We start from the raw sequence: 18,292 nt of genomic DNA on the forward strand, positions 1-18,292 counted from the left end.
AAAATAGAGGTAACCATTCTGGCCTTGGTAGCAAGAATATACTCTATCCCTACATTCGACATGAAGCTACATTTTGTGTACTGGTTGAAAGAATTAGGGTAGGGGAGATGAGCAGGGTTGGGGGCAGAGGTGGAGCATTTTGAGTCCCACAGAAACAAAAATCCAGAAACTCATGATACCCTGAATGACAATAAAACTGTAGGTCAGTCACTACTGGCTCTAGGGCCCAGTGGGTGAAAATGACTGGTGATACCTTCTAATAAAAGAACAAAGGACATTTACTATTTAGAAGCTACTAAAAAGTAGCTGGAATGTAGACACTGTAAAAGCTGGAAAAAAAGTATCAAGAGTAAGTAGATAGTGTATGAAATAAACTGCATTTAGTACTGTGCTCTAAGAAAAGGAATCTTGAATATGTAGGTCTGCTCACAGGTGCTGGGGAACATTGAAATCAGGCCACCCTGGAGTAGGAGAGTCCTAAAGGCTGCCTGAAGCGGTGTTTAGGCTAGAGTAGGAAAGCTTCAAGGCTCTTTTTGAAAGACAATGCCTTCAAACTCTGAAGGGTGAAGAAAAAGTAGAAATGAAAGACCACATGGCAATATCCATAGTTAACATAATTGAGAAGAGGATGAAATGAGACTCAAGAAATAGCTTGAAATTAATTGTTACTTGGAGAAGACAATTAATTGTAAGTCCATACCAGTATGTCACCTGTATGTGGTTGTGGGGTGTCACCATGTACTACATCAGAGAACCCTAGACACTTGTCTTAGTCTGTTCTTGCTGTTATAATAAAATTACCACAGACTGGGTAGCTGCCCAGTAATAAACAACAATCATTTATTTCTCACAGTTCTGGAGGCTGGAGGTCTCTCCAGGTGCCAGCATGGTCAAAAGAGGGCACTCTTTGGTTGCAGATTTTATCCTCATGTGGTAGAAAGGGCTAGGGGTCTCTGTGGGGTCTCATTTACAAGATTATTAATCCCATTCATGAGGGTCCATCCTCACGGCCTAAAAGTCTTCCAAAGGACCCTCCTCTAATACCATCACAACGGACTTACGATTTCCACTTGAATTTGGGGGTGGGGGTCAAAACATTCAGACCATAGCAACACTCTTACAATCATTTTCTGATGTATGTGACTAGGAGAAATAAAAGCAAGGTGTTCTTACTGTAAGAAGCTCACAAAATAGTTGAGCAATTTCTTCCTATATAAAAGTTTAAATTGTTTTGAAATCATGTACTGTTTTTGGGATTCTCAAGAAAATGTTAAAACAATCTTGACTTCCTGACAACAGAGGAATAATAAAAATAGATTGAGATGCAATTCCAGGAAATCATCTTTTCAGCTTTATTCTTCCTGTGATGTGAAACAGCACACCCTTTCCACCTCCCTTTTCTAGAGGATGAACAATGGGTCAGTGCACCGAGTTCTGAGTACACCTCTGCACAAGTTTCCATGTTTTTTACACTAGTGTCTTCAGATAGAACGTTAAATTCTAAATTTAATCAAACATCTGTGGGTGGGAATAGACGGACCTGACACTTCTCACAGAGCCCATTGAGCTCTCTCTATAGGCCAAAGGCCAGACATGCACTTGGGCCCCAAATATTCATATGCACTCATTTTCTGAGCATCTACTATGTAGAGGACCCAATTCTAAGTATTTGCTACACCTCAATAAACAAAAAAGTCCTTTCCCTCACAGAGCTTACCTGTAGTAGAGAAAACAGATTATTAAAAAATATACACATGAATGTATAAATTATCAAATGGTGGTATTAAGAAAACAGACAAGGAGGATTGGTTCAAGATGGTAGAGTAGAAGGACGTGCTCTCACTGCCTCCTGCAAGAACACCAGAATCACACCTAACTGCTGAACAATCATTGACAGGAAGACACTGGAACTCACCAAAAAAGATACCCCACATCCAAAGACAAAGGAGAAGTCACAATGAGACGGTAGGAGGGGCACAAACACAATAAAATCAAATCCTATAACTGCTGGGTGGCTGACTCACAAACTGGAGAACACTTATACCACAGAAGTTCACCCACTGGAGTGAAGGTCCCATGTCAGGTTTCCCATTCTGGGGGTCTAGCAACGGGATGAGGAATTCCTAGAGAATCAGACTTTGAAGGATAGCGGGATTTGATTGCAGGACTTCAACAGGAATGGGGGACACAGAGACTCCACTCTTGGAGGGCACACACAAAGTAGTGTGCACATCAGGACCCAGGGGAAGGAGCAGTGAGCCCATAGGAGACTGAACCAGACCTACCTGCTAGTGTTGGAGGGTCTCCGGTGGAGGCGGGGTGGCTATGTCTCACCGTGAGGACAAGGACATTGGCAGCAGAAGTTCTGGGAAGTACTCCTTGGTGTGAGCCCTCCCAGAGTCCATTAGCCCCACACCAAAGAGCCCGGGTAGGCTCCAGAGTTGGGTCACCTCAGGACAAACAACCAACAGGGAGGGAACCCAGCCCCAACTATCAGAAGACAAGTGGATTAAAGTTTGACTGAGTTCTGCCAAACAAAGCAACAGCCAGCTCTACCCACCACCAGTCCCTCCCATCAGGAAACTTGCACAAGCCTCTTAGATAGCCTCATTCACCAGAAGGCAGACAGCAAAAGCAAGAAGAACTACAATCCTGCAGCCTGTGGAACAAAAACCACATTCACAGAAAGATAGACAAGATGAAAAGGCAGAGGGCTACATACCAGATGAAGGAACAAGATAAAACCCCAGAAAAAACAACTAAATGAAGTGGAGATAGGCAACCTTCCAGAAAAAGAATTCAGAATAATGATAGTGAAGATGATCCAGGACCTCGGAAAAAGAATGGAGGCAAAGATCGAGAAGATGCAAGAAATGTTTAACAAAGACCTAGAAGAATTAAAGAACAAACAAACAGAGATGAACAATACAACAACTGAAATGAAAACTACACTAGAAGGAATCAATAGCAGAATAACTGAGGAAGAAGAACGGATAAGTGACCTGGAAGACAGGATGGTGGAATTCACAGCTGTGGAACAGACTAAAGAAAAAAGAATGAAAAGAAATGAAGACAGCCTAAGAGACCTCTGGGACAACATTAAACGCAACAACATTCGCATTATAGGGGTCCCAGAAGGAGAAGAGAGAGAGAAAGGACCAGAGAAAATATGTGAAGAGATTATAATCAAAAACTTCCCTAACATGGGAAAGGAAATAGTCACCCAAGTCCAGGAAGCGCAGAGAGTCCCATACAGGATAAACCCAAAGAGAAACATGCCGAGACACATAATAATCAAACTGGCAAAAATTAAAGACAAAGAAAAATTATTGAAAGCAGCAAGGGAAAAACGACAAATAACATACAAGGGAACTCTCATAAGGTTAACAGCTGATTTCTCAGCAAAAACTCTACAAGACAGAGGGAGTGGCATGATATACTTAAAGTGAGGAAAGGGAAGAACCTACAACCAAGATTACTCTACCTGGCAAGGATCTCATTCAGATTTGATGGAGAAATCAAAAGCTTTACAAACAAGCAAAAGCTAAGAGAATTCAGCACCACCAAACCAGCTCTACAACAAATGCTAAAGGAACTTCTCTAAGTGGGAAACACAAAGAAGAAAAGGACCTACAAAAACAAACTGAAAACAATTAAGAAAATGGTCATAGGAACATACATACCAATAATTACCTTAAACTTGAATGGATTAAATGCTCCAACCAAAAGACACAGGCTTGCTGAATGGATACAAAAACAAAACCCATATATATGCTGTCTAAAAGAGACCCACTACAGACCTAGGGACACGTACAGACTGAAAGTGAGGGGATGGAAAAGATATTCCATGCAAATGGAAATCAAAAGAAAACTGGAGTAGCTATACTCATATCAGATAAAATGGACTTTAAAATAAAGAATGTTACAAGAGACAAGGAAGGACACTACATAATGATCAAGGGATCAATCCAAGAAGAAGATATAACTATTATAAATATATATGCACCCAACACAGGAGCACCTCAATACATAAGGCAACTGCTAACAGCTATAAAAGAGGAAATCAACAGTAACACAATAACAGTGGCGGACTTTAATAGCTCACTTACACCAATGGACAGATCATCCTAACAGAAAATTAATAAGGAAACACAAGCTTTAAATGACACAATAGACCAGATAGATTTAATTGATATTTATAGGACATTCCATCCAAAAACAGCAGATTACACTTTCTTCTCAAGTGTGCACGGAACACTCTCCAGGACAGATCACACCTTGGGTCACAAACCAAGCCTCAGTAAATTTAAGAAAACTGAAATCATATCAAGCATCTATTCTGACCACAATGCTATGAAATTAGAAATGAATTACAGGGGAAAAAACGTAAAAAACACAAACACATGGAGGCTAAACAATACGTTACTAAATAACTAAGAGATCACTGAAGAAATCAAAGAGGAAATCAAAAAATACCTAGAGACAAATGACAATGAAAACACGACAACCCAAAACCTATGGGATGCAGCAAAAGCAGTTCTAAGAGGGAAGTTTATAGCTATACAAACCTACCTCAAGAAACAAGAAAAATCACAAATAAACAATCTAACCTTACACCTAAAGGAACTAGAGAAAGAACAACAAACAAAACCCAAACTTAGCAGAAGGAAAGAAATCATAAAGATCAGAGCAGAAATAAATGAAATAGAAACAAAGAAAACAATAGCAAAGATCAATAAAACTAAAAGCTGGTTCTTTGAGAAGATAAACAAATGATAACCCATTAGCCAGACTCATCAAGAAAAAGAGGGAGAGGACTCAAATCAATAAAATCAGAAATGGAAAAGGAGAAGTTACAAAGACACCGCAGAAATACAAAGCATCCTAAGAGACTACTACAAGCAACTCTATGCCAATAAAATGGACAACCTGGAAGAAATGGACAAATTCTTAGAAAGGTATAACCTTCCAAAACTGAACCAGGAAGAAATAGAAAATATCAACAGACCAATCACAAGTACTGAAATTGAAACTGTGATTAAAAATCTTCCAACAAACAGAAGTCCAGGACCAGATGACTTCACAGGTTAATTCTATCAAACATTTAGAGAAGAGCTAACACCCAATCCTTCTCAAACTCTTCCAAGAAATTGCAGAGGAAGGAGCACTCCCAAACTCATTCTATGATGCCACCATCACCCTGATACCAAAACCAGACAAAGACACTACAAAAAAGAAAATTACAGACCAATATCACTGATGAATATAGATGCAAAAATCCTCAACAAAATACTAGCAAACAGAATCCAACAACACATTAAAAGGATCATACACCACGATCAAGTGGGATTTATCCCAGGGATGCAAGGATTCTTCAATATATGCAAATCAATTAGTGTGATACACCATATTAACAAACTGAAGAATAAAAACCACATGATCATCTCAATAGATGCAGAAAGAGCTTTTAACAAAATTCAACACCCATTTATGATAAAATCTCTCCAGGAAGTGGGCATAGAGGGAAACTACCTCAACATAATAAAGGCCATATATGACAAATCCACAGCAACCATCATTCTCAATGGTGAAAAACTGAAAGCATTTCCTCTAAGATCAGGAACAAGACAAGGATGTCCACTCGCACTGTTATTATTAAACATAGTTCTGGAAGTCCTAGCCACAGCAATCAGAGAAGAAAAAGAAATAAAAGGAATACAAATTGGAAAAGAAGAAGTAAAACTGTCACTGTTTGCAGATGACATGATACTATACGTAGAGAATCCTAAAGATGCCACCAGAAAACTACTAGAGCTAATCAATGAATTTGGTAAAGTTGCAGGATACAAAATTAATGCACAGAAATCTCTTGCATTCCTACACACTGATGATGAAAAATCTGAAAGAGAAATTATGGAAACACTCCCATTTACCACTGCAATAAAAAGAATAAAATATCTAGGAATAATCCTACCTAGGGAGACAAAAGACCTGTATGCAGAAAACTATAAGACACTGATGAAAGAAATTAAAGATGATACCCACAGATGGAGAGATATAGCATGTTCTTGGATTGGAAGAATCAATATTGTGAAAATGACTATACTACCCAAAGCAATCTACAGATTGAATGCAATCCCTATCAAATTACCAATGGCATTTTTCACAGAACTAGGACAAATCATCTCAAAATTTGTATGGAGACACAAAAGACCCCGAATAGCCAAAGCAGTCTTGAGGGGAAAAAGCAGAGCTGGAGGAATCAGACTCCCTGACTTCAGACTATAGTACAAACCTACAGTAATCAAGACAATATGGTACTGGCACAATGACAGAAATATAGATCAGTGGAACAGGACAGAAAGCCCAGAGATAAACCGACACACCTATGGTCAACTAATCTATGACAAAGGAGGCAAAGATATATAATGGAGAAAAGACAGTCTCTTCAATAAGTGGTGCTGGGAAAACTGGACAGCTACATGTAGAAGAATCAAATTAGAACACTCCCTAACACCATACACAAAAATAAACTCAAAATCGATTCAAGACCTAAATGTAAGACCGGACACTATAAACCTCTTAGAGGGAAACATAGGAAGAACACTCTATGACATAAATCACAGCAAGATCTTTTTTGATCCACCTCCTAGAGTAATGGAAATAAAAACAAAAATAAACAAATGGGACCTAATGAAACATAAAAGCTTTTGCAAAGCAAAGGAAACTATAAACAAGAGAAAAAACAACCCTCAGAATGGGAAAAAAATATTTGCAAATGAATCAATGGACAAAGGAGTAATCTCCAAAATATATAAACAGCTCATGCAGCTCAATATTAAAAAAAAAAAAAACCCAATCAAAACATGGGCAGAAGACCTAAATAGACATTTCTCTAAAGAGGACATACAGATGGCCAAGAAGCACATGAACTGCTGCTCAACATCACTAATTATTAGAGAAATGCAAATCAAAACTACAATGAGGTATCACCTCACACCAGTTAGAACTGGCATCATCAGAAAATCTACAAACAGCTAGTGCTGGAGAGGGTGTGGAGAAAAGGGAACTCTCTTGCACTCTTGGTGGGAACGTAAATTGATACAGCCACTATGGAGAACAGTATGCAGGTTCCTTAAAAAACTAAAAATAGAATTGCCATCTGACCCAGCAATCCCTACTGGTCATATACCCAGAGAAAACCATAATTCAAAAACACACGTGCACCCCAGTGTTCATTGCAGCACTATTTACGATAGCCAGGTCATGGAAGCAACCTAAATGCCCTTCGACAGACGAATGGATAAAGAAGATGTGGTACATATATACAATGGAATATTACTCAGCCATAAAAAGGAACGAAATTGGGTCATTTGTAGAGACGTGGATGAATCTAGAGACTGTCATACAGAGTGAAGTAAGTCAGAAAGAGAAAAACAAATATCGTATATTAACGCATGTATGTGGAACCTAGAAAAATGGTACAGATGAACCGGTTTGCAGAGCAGAAATTGAGACACAGATGTAGAGAACAAATGTATGGACACCAAGGGGGGAAAGCCACGGGGGGTGGGGGTGGGGGTGTGATGAATTGGGCGATTGGGATTGACATGTATACACTGATGTGTATAAAATGGATGACTAATAAGAACCTGCTGTATAAAAAAATTAATAAAATAAAATTCAAAAATAAAATTCCCCTTGGTACTCAGTGATTTTAAAAATGTACAAAACTTTTTTAAAAATAGTATTGGGATGGGCTTCTCATTATAAAACAATTTGCCTTGGGCAACAGAGGCTCAAATATCCTTCATATTAAAAAGTATATAATCGTATGTATTAGAGGACTATGAATACTAAAATGGATATGCCACACGCAATTTAGAAGAATATGGGCTCATCGGATTTCTCGTAGTGTTAATTACCTGCGTAAGGAGGGTCCACTAAAAACTTTTGCATTAGAAAGCGATTATCACTACTTAATAAATAATTCTATCCCACTAGAATTACATTCCATTAGGGCAAATATTTTTTACTGCATTTTCATTACCTTACCCCCAATTCTTAGAACAGTGCCTGGATGAACAAAAGTGTGAATGAATGTGTTACTAATGCTAGTCAAAATACTATAATTAACAGTATAACAAAGAATATGCTATGAACAATGTGTCACTATACTTATGCCAAATGACTACAGATTAGGCTAGATTTCTGTTTTAAAAAGGCGGGGTTATTTCATGTCTTCTGATTTGTTTTATCAGTCAACATTTGTAGAACCAAGAAATTTAACTCCTCATGAATTATCCATGATTGAGAAAAATGATGTGTTCTAAAAATACAAAATAGAAAACAAGTTATTAGTTTGTGTGTGTGTTGAATTGAATGTTTATATTTGCCTAGGTGCTTTAAGTAAACTTTTTCCATTTAGACTTTTTTCATTAAACTCATATTTTATTAATCAAGGTTGATAGGTAAAGCTTACATACAAATCTTTGTCTAACATCAAAGTTCAAGCTCTTTCAACTGTTCTAAGAGATTGCTTACCCTATTAGGAGAAAGCCATCTACTTTATCTACCAATGGTGATAATCTGTTCTAATCCAGTTACTGGGAAGTACTCTGGTATTGCAGTCAGGTTCTGAGTTCTAATCTTAAAAAATCTCAAGTACCATTGGTATTGAGTCAACTTTCTTGTTTGTAAAATTAATGTTCTGCCTATCAAGGCATAAATTGCTGTCTAGAACAAAGGAAATTAAAAGTATAGGAAAACAGTTTATAAACTGTAAAGCAATACTGAAGTGCATATGTTCACATTAGCACTTACCTATATTCATTCATATTTTTAAAAAACTTTTTAAGAACTGTGACTTTATACCAAATTTTCTTTGTGGGGATGCAGTAGATTCCCAGATATCTGAAGTAAGAGGACAAAAAAAAAAAAAAAAAATAGAATAACAAATAGCCAGTGTTTAAATTGTATTGTATCCCTTTACATTTAACTGGACTCCTTTTTCAGAGTGAATCCTCATATAGCATTCACATGGCAGTACTTTGAAACTGGAAAGGGAGAAATATGTAAAGTTTTCGTTATACATTAACCTCCTGTTTAAAGTCTCCACATTTGAAGTTAAAGTCCAAAGTAAACTATCTAATAGGTAATCAGATTCCATTTTTTAAAAGAAACTTGATTAGAAATAGAATGAGAATAAAATTTTTTCTGTTACCAGAAAACAACTTTTCTTTGCTAGTGCTGTTTATCCCCGACCCAATTAGAGTTTAGATATGACATCAAACTGAATTCATCAGATCCCTTTCTCTCTTAGTCACACATTTGAGTGTTCCAAATGGTGGTTTGACTGAACTAGGCAACGATTTGACTGTTATCCAATCAATTCAATCAAAACAATGTGTGAATAGCACTAATTAAACTCTGGGATATCAAGAATGAGAAGAGCAATGTGAAAACAATGTGACAATTTTGTATTGTTTAATTTTTTAAAAATTCCCTGTAATTAGACTACCCATGCTAATTAGACTGCCCATCCTAAGGGTCTTGTTTTCCTGTGAAAGATCATCTTGACCTAACCTAATGATTTTGCATGTGAATACTCCTAGAAGTTAAATGTCAATCCAAAAAATATATGTTGTATATACATATATACATATGTATACACACACACAAATAATATTAAACTTCAAACAAACACTAATTGTACTAATTAAATGCACTGGAGAAACTAAGACTATTAAAATAATGAAGTGTTCACCAGAATAGTTAATAAAAAATAATTAAAATGGTGAATATATGAAGCTATTACACTAAAGGCTTATATCCAATACACAGAGTCAAGACATCTGTTCAAGCAAAGCAAAGAAACAAAGGTATTATTCAAGACTACAATAAAGTCAATTAGTTCAAAAAATTATTTTGTTCACTTCAACAAAGTTACAGAAAATTTAAGCTGGTTTCTTCAAACACTTGATCTTCCCAATACTAAGATTAATTTCCATCTTAGCATTAAAATAGACTTTCAGAACAGGTAAAAAGAGAAAATTACACAAAGTTACAGGAAAGTTGAGGAGAAATATTAACATTTAAAAATTAAAGTCTAGTCATTTTAAAATTTTAGAATATGCCAGTAAAGTTCCTGAGTAATTATTTATTATTGTTAACATTTATAGGCAAAGTTTTTTTTATATTTTAGGTATTTGTAATTGTGTTTATACATTTAGAGTATTTTCCCTTCTGGGTATAAAGGAATAGCAGGAAAGTCAAGTACCATACTAGAGTTCAGGCTGTAAGAAATCATTAATGAAGTACCTGTTTTCAGGACTGGACAACAGATAAGTTTGAGATCCCTCTGGGTAAGGACCCTCACAAAGGTGAGCCCCAAGGTTACCTTGATTCTCTATTTGTGTAAAATGTCCTGACCTTGGTGTATCAAGCTGAAATCCAAAAGTGGAGCACAGTGATCCCACTGAGCTGAGGAGGCAGAGAGTAGAATTTAGGGCAGCTTAAACAGTGGAATTTGCAGAGTAGGGTACCAGAGGGGAAGAATCTGTGTGCAGGCAGGAAATATACTCAGGGGCATAGCTTCCCCATAGGTCCCACAGAGAAGTCTGGGCTGTGTGTGCACAGGGCAAAGACATATGAGGCTTGCTAATGGGTAAGGTTTTCTTTTTTTAAGTAATATCTGCTTTATTGAAATAATTCACATATTATGTAATTCATCCATTTAAAGTATTAGTATATTCACAGATACATGCAACCATCACCACTGTCAATTTTAAAAATTTTTCATCGCCTCAAAAAGAAATGCTATATAGCCTTTAGCTGTCACCACACGGATCCCCCATTCCCCCAAACCTAGGCAACCACTAATCTACTTTGTCTCCATAGATTTGCCTATTCTGAATATGTCATATGAACAGAATCATGTGATGTGTGGTCTTTCATGACTTGCTTCTTTCACTTAGCATAATGGTCTCAAGGTTAATCCATGTTAAGCATGTATCCATATTTCAGCCCCAGTATTCTGTAAGGATATACCACATTTTGTTTACCCATTCAGAGGTTGATGGACAGTTGAGGTTTTTCCACCATTTGGCTAATATGAATAGAGCTGCTATAAACATTTAGATTTTCATGTGGACATATGGCTTCATTTCTCTTGGATAGAAATCAAGAAGTAGAATTTCTGGGCCATATGGTAAGTTTAACCACTTGAGGAACTTACAGATGATTTTTCAAAGTGGCTGCACCATTTCACATCCCCACAAGCAGTTTATGAGGGTTCAAATTTCTCTACATCCCCAAGAACACATTATTATCTGGCTGAGAATATAGTCATTCTAGTGGGGATGAAGTAGTGCCTCATTGCCATTTTGGTTTGCATTTCCCTGATGACTAATGAGGTCAAGCATCTTTCGTGTGCTTATTAGCCATCTGTATACCTCCCTTGGAGAAATGTCTATTCAGATCCTTTACCAGTTTTAATTGGATTGTTGTTGTTGAATTTTAAGAGTTCTTTATGTATTTTGGATACAAAAATTTTTTCTTCCTTTTGGCTGCGCTGCACAGCTTGTGGGATCTTAGTTCCCCAACCAGGGATTGAACCCAGGCCCTCAGCAGTGAAAGTGCCAAGTCCTAACCACTGGACCACCAGGGAATTCCCTGGATACAAGACCCTTATCAGATATGATTTGCGAATATTTTTTTTCCTACTCTGTGGGTTGTCCTTTCACTTTCTTGATAAAAAAAAATTTGCACTTCAAAAGGATACTAATTTTATCTGTTTTATTTTGTTGTTCATCCTTCTAGTATCATATATAAGAATCCATTGCCAAATTTAAGATCCTGAAAATTATCCCCATACCTTTTTCTAGGACATTAATAGTAAAATAGAAAGTATAGAGTGTCAGCTGAGCTGAGCACCCAGCGGAGGGAACAGGCATCCACCCCAGATCTCCTTGGCTTGTCTCTCTTGTCCTGGGGCTCCTGCCTACAAGCCGAAGCAAGGGCAATTAGCCATGCCAGGCCCAAGGTGGAGTCTACATCCCACAAGTGGGGGCTGGGAGGAAAAAGGGCACCAACTTTTAGGCCACACTCACCCGGAACTTAGCCCCAGCAACAGGTAGGTAGATGTACGAGGAGAAATGCTGGCATCCTGCCCCTCTCAAGAAGATAGCCTTCTAACTGGGAGATGGGGTGAAAGGGAGCCCTGAGTACTTAGTTATACTTGTCTTGCTGAGCTGGAGCTAGGAGTGAGTGAGTAGGTCTTGGCTCAGACTCCACAGACTGTCACTTTTCTTACCAAGTTTAGTTGATTTTCTTAATTAAGCTTTTCATTTGCTACATGCCCTTAGAATCATTTCCATAGATTTTCACCAGTTTCTTTGGGGAGCAAGTCCATGGAGCTCCTCATACTATCATGTCAAAAGGAGAACTATAGGGCTTCTCCTTGGGGTAATGAAAATGTTCTAAAATTAGATAGGGTGCTGGTTGTCCAACTCTAAATATACCAAAACCCACTCAATTTTATACCATAAATAGGTAAACATTATGGAATTTAAATTATATCTCAGTAATTTTGCTTTAAGAAAATTATATATATAGTTTTATATAAAAAATTATATACAAAATTATATATATAATTATATATATGGCTTACCAAAAAGTGGCTAGTAAGGTGTTGAGAAAGGAAAAGAGATTAGAGGTCAAGAAGACTAGAAGACTTTGGAGGCCCCACCTTGATAGTGGGAAAACCACATTATCACCTTTTTAAACACCAAAGCACCCAGCTAAGACGCTAGAAAGACTACACCTTGGAAGTAGAGACCTCACTGTAGAGTAAGGCCTACTCCAGACTCACCAGTACAGAGCCTAAAATCTACATCCTTACAAGAGTAATAGAGTTTAGAAGGGTTGAGCCCGTCCAAGTTACAGGGGCTTGGGAAACGCTTTGTGCTCTCCATACATCCACCCTAAGAAAAGACAATATTAAACTCACACGAGTTTAAGATGATTGGCCAGTAACTGAAGTGCCAACTGAAACAAAATTCAAATCTTTACAGGAATATAATGGAATACAGAGTTATTATAACATATCTTCAATAAAGTCCAGTGTATAGTAAAAAAATTTCTACACTTGAAGCAAATATCACTGATAATCCAGATTTAAAAAAAAAAATCAATAGAAACCAGCTCTGAGATGGCCCAAACATAGTATTTAGTAGACAAAGACTACAAAGCAGCTTTTATTAATATGGAGAAAGATTTAAACGGTAATATGTTTAAAGAATTTAAAGCAAATACGATCTTGAGTAAACAGAAACTCAGCAGCAAAACAGAAACTAAGAAAATCAAATAGAAATTCAAAAACTGAAGAATGCTAAATTTATTGAATGAGACTGGAGATACAAGAGTAATGAACTTGAGACTAATGAACAGTAATTATCCAAACTGATGAGCAGAGAGAACAAAGGTTAGAGAAGCTGAGTAGAACCTCAGGGATGTGAGATAATATCAAATAGCCTAATAAACCACTGGGAGCATGTGTAATTATTATCCTGAAGAGGATGAGAATGAAGAGAAAAGTCCTTCAAAAATCATGTCTGAACCTTTCACAAATTTAATGAAAAACACTGACCTACAGAAACAAGAAGCTCTATGAACCCTTATCAAGATAGATAGGAAAAAAACCACACCATGCACACCAGATAATAACTACTGAAAACCAAAGGTAAAGTGCTAATCTTGAAAGCAATTGGAGAAAAAAAAAGACATACCACATACAGAACAGTAATAATAACAATGACCACTAACTACTTGTCAGAAGTTAATAGGAAAACATATTTAAAGGACTAAATAAAATAAGGCAAAAAGAATAGCTTTGAAAGAAAGGTTTATAAAACAAAGAAATACAAAGTATGACAAAGTACAAAGGATGGGATGGATAAATGGTATTATGCTGTGTAAGCTTTTAAAATATGTGAAATGGGAATGAAAATATGAAGTGGAAAGTAGGAAATAAAAACTATCAGATGTGAAATGAGAAGTGTGAAATAGAAAGTGTCAGATATAAAACCAATAAACTTCGATTAAAGATGAGTATTGTAGGTCCTAGAGCAACCACTGAAAAATAAAAGCGAAGCTGCAAAAAATTAATAAAACATTCAACAAGAAGAGGCAAGAAAAGAACACAGGAACAAAATACAGAAGAGAAAAATGGAAAACATTCAAGTACATAAAACAACAAGATGATAGATTCAATTATATCAATAATAACATTAAACATAAATGAACTAAACACTCCAATCAAAAGGTAGAGATGTCTTAATAAAAAAGATGCAACTATACTCCTTTTTCAAGAGATTCACTTTACAAAGACACAAATAGCTTCAAAGTAAAAACATGGAAAAAGATATACCATGTAAAAGTATAACAAAGCTGTCATGGCTATATTAATATTAGACAAAAGAGACTTCAAGACAAAGTATTACATAAAGGACACCCCAATAAAAGGGGACGTGTATCAGAAAGATAACAGTTAAAAGTCTGTATGTATATAATAACAGAGCTTCAAAATTCAAGACTCTACAACAGTAGAGGAATATAAGAAAAAAATGGAAAAATCCTCAAGAGCTGGAAATTTTAACATCCCTGTTTTCCTGCCCTTTCCAACTTCTAGAGGCTGCCCACATTTCTTGGCTCATGGTCCCTTTCCATCTTCAAAGCCAGCAATCACATTACTCCAATCTCTGCTTTTCTCCTCACAGCTTTCTCTGACTCTCATTTTCTGCCTTATTCTTCCACATTTAAGGGACTCTTGTGATTATATTGGGACTACAAGGATAATCCAGGAAAAGTTCCATATTTTACAGCAATCCAATCAGCAACTTAATTCCCCCTTGCTATGTAGCATAACATTCACAAGTTCCAGGCATTAGGATGTGGGCATTTGAGGGGGGTGGGGGGTAGGGGAGGGTTGGGGGGATGGGCATCAGAGAGGTCTGTGGGGAATTATTCTGCCTATCACAATTAGTTTCATAAAATTTCCTATTTCTTAACTTTCCAGACCCACCTAAAAAGAAATTCATGAAAACCAAGGTAATACATTTTCCCCCAAGTAGAATTTATTAGATTATCTAATATGAACTAGTGTCACAATATGCTCCTGAAAACTTCAAACCCATATAATTCAATTTAAGTATCATTTTTTATTCAAATTGCCAGACTCTTCTATAGAGTCCTGCTTATTACAGAATATATAGGAAACAGCATTATTAGAAACTCTTAATGAAGTTTAACACAGGCTATGAATATTAACACAGTCTATCTTTATAGACCCTATTCTAAGAAAGTATTTTAAAATTTGGAAGAGAAATATGTACATTTCGGGCACAACAATCTGTACTATTCACAACAGGTATTTTACCATAAGTAGACTCATTTTCTCATTCTCGTTTTCTTTCATCTTTTATTTTTCCCCCATTCTCTCATTTTCTCTTTTAGCAACCTCTGCCTCTTTCTCTATAAATGATACAAAAAAATATACCACCATTGGCAATGCTCTAGAAAATAACTGCAGTTTTAATAGGCAGACCTGTTTTCACCAATTAGTTGGTTTCAGTGTTGGAAAATAGCTGAGCAAGAAATTGCTATAAAGTGATTTCTTTTTAACTGAACCTAGACATCTTTTTTTCCCAATAGTACTAAGAACACTTAGCTGACAGTTTACTAGTTATGACTATGCTTATAACAGTGGCGACTATGGAGTTCTTCATTCCATCAAACAGAGGCAGAAATATGTAGCTGTTTGTCCAAGGTTATTGATGAAAGCTCAGATGAACCTTGTTCCTGGATTCCTTTATTTTCTTTTTCTTTCTTTCTTTGTCTTTCCAGGCAGAATATAAAATTGTTTTCTAGTCTGAATAAGCATTTCTCTTAAATATCTATGGTTCTCTTTAGCTATGTGTGTTTCTTTAGCTATGTGTGTTTTCCCAAAGTGTTCTTGGGAAACTGATGATTTGCCAGTTTATCATATAAGACTTCTTAAACTACTGCAGTCTTGGTAGATGGAGCCATGGTAGAAGATAATTCTCTCTAATTTTAGTTCAAATTTTCCTTTTAAAATAAATGAAGCCATCTTGCTTAATAAACCATTTATGTCTGTGAGATTTTTCTAACTTCTGCACTCTGTTGAAAATATTTATCTAATAGCCTCTTTTGTTTTAAATACAAAGGAATCATTCACAGATTTGCATAAAACTCCAAGTAAAATTATAAATGAATCAGCTTGTTCATCAAAACAGTGATTTGTTCAAATTTTACCTGGATTTCAATGAGCAAAATCAAATTATAGACTTCTATCACAGTCCTTCATTTTAAACACAGGATTGACAAACTCACTAGATAATTAAATTCCTCCATTAAACTGATTGTTTCTCAGGATTTACCATGTTGAGTTTCTGTGCTAGCTGTTGGGAATACCTAGATGAAGAAATTTTAGTTAGACTAAGAGCACTGTGGGACAGCACAGCTCAGAGAAGGAAGACTCAGTGCAGACTGGAAATTCAGATCTCTTCTGCACTCCAGGGTAGTAGTCAATCCTTGATCTCCTGGGGGGATTGAAGCAATCCCCACAGATATCAAAATCCAAGGATACTCAAGCCCCTTATATAAAATGGTGTAGTATTTGCATATAAGCTACACACATTCTCTGGTATACTTCAAATCATCTCTAGGTTACTTATATCTAATGCAATGTAAACATTATGTAACTAGTTGTAAACACAATATAATGCTATGTAAATAGCTATAAATACAACATAAATGCTATGTAAATAGTTGCCATGGTCAGCAAATTCAAGTTTTGCTTTCTGGAATTTTCTGGAATTTTAAAAATATTTTTAATTGGAGGTTGGTTGAATCCAAGGATGTGGAACCTGCAGCTATAGAGAGTCAACTGTATATCCATGTACCTAATCAAAATTCTCCCTAACACATCTTCCCCCAAACTATGTGTCTCCTCCAGTTTGTTCTATCCCAGAAAATGGCATTAATACTCACTTGCTTCAGCCAGAAACCTAGGGAATCACCTCTGACTCCTACTCCCTCCCAACATCTAGTCAATTATTACCCCCCTAATTCTGTCTTCTAAGTAGAGTCTCTTCATCCCATTGCCAGTACCGCAGGCTGAGCCACTGTCATCCCTTGCTTGGACTTCAAAGCAGCCTTCAGACTGGTCTCTCTGCATCTACTTTTACCACCTCCGTTTCTGCTTCCGTCCTCCACACACTCACCAGTCAACACATTTGTTGTTTTCATTATCTGCTTTCCTAGCTGAATTAGAAGGTCCATGAGGACCGGGTAGTTATGTACACTGTTATAATACCAACTATTTGCATGACAGCTGGCGTAAAGTGGTGTCAATTAAATATGTGTTAAATGAATAAGTGAAAGCCTTCTTCTAGTAAAAGATAAGAGCAATCACACAAAATGCCAAAGGGGGTCTTTCAAGGAAGAGTGTGAACAAAGACCTTTGGAGGCCCAGCAGCACAATGAGTTCAGTGAACCACAAGCAGTTCAGCTGTACTAAATTTTAATATGCAAAGAGTACCCTACAGAGGTAGGTAGCATGAAGTCACAAACTTTAAGCACAGGCTTTTAACTGAAGGGTTATAAGTAGGGAAGCAATAACATGGTCCTATTCACATTTCAGATAAATAATGACAGCAACAGAGGGAAGACTGGTCTAAAATACATCAGTTAGGATGCTTTTAATTGCAAATAAATGCAGCTTGAATAGGCTTAAGTAAAAAGGGAGACTTATTAGGATATTGGAATTTCTCATGAGAGTTGAGAAAAGCAAAGTGATTGGGTTATGAGAGTACCCTGCAATCTAGGCTGTCCTCCATTTTTGCTCTGCACATCAACTTTAAGGATATCACTTTATGCTACTAATATCCATTTCACCAGGTCATTTATCAGGGAAAGATGCTGATAATGCACTTTAACAATATAAAGAGAATCTGAATGAAAACACTCTGGCAAATGAAATCGATTTGAAGGTCATTTCTACTGGACTACTATAATAGGAGAGTTTTAAGCAGCCCGTTGCAGCATAAAAATGTTAAAGATACTCTTTTAGTAAAGGGTGTAAGATCTAAGAGTTACTACAAGAAGAAAATGTGATAGCGAAAGAACTAAAGATGGGCTTTATCTCACAATTTTGCCTAGAACTAGCCCTGTTTAGGGAAAAACCTACATTTCTTCTGAAGCCAATGGCAAC

The sequence above is a fragment of the Balaenoptera physalus genome, assembly GCF_965194825.1.
Source record: "Balaenoptera physalus genome assembly, chromosome: 5".
Taxonomy (NCBI): Eukaryota; Metazoa; Chordata; class Mammalia; order Artiodactyla; family Balaenopteridae; genus Balaenoptera; species Balaenoptera physalus.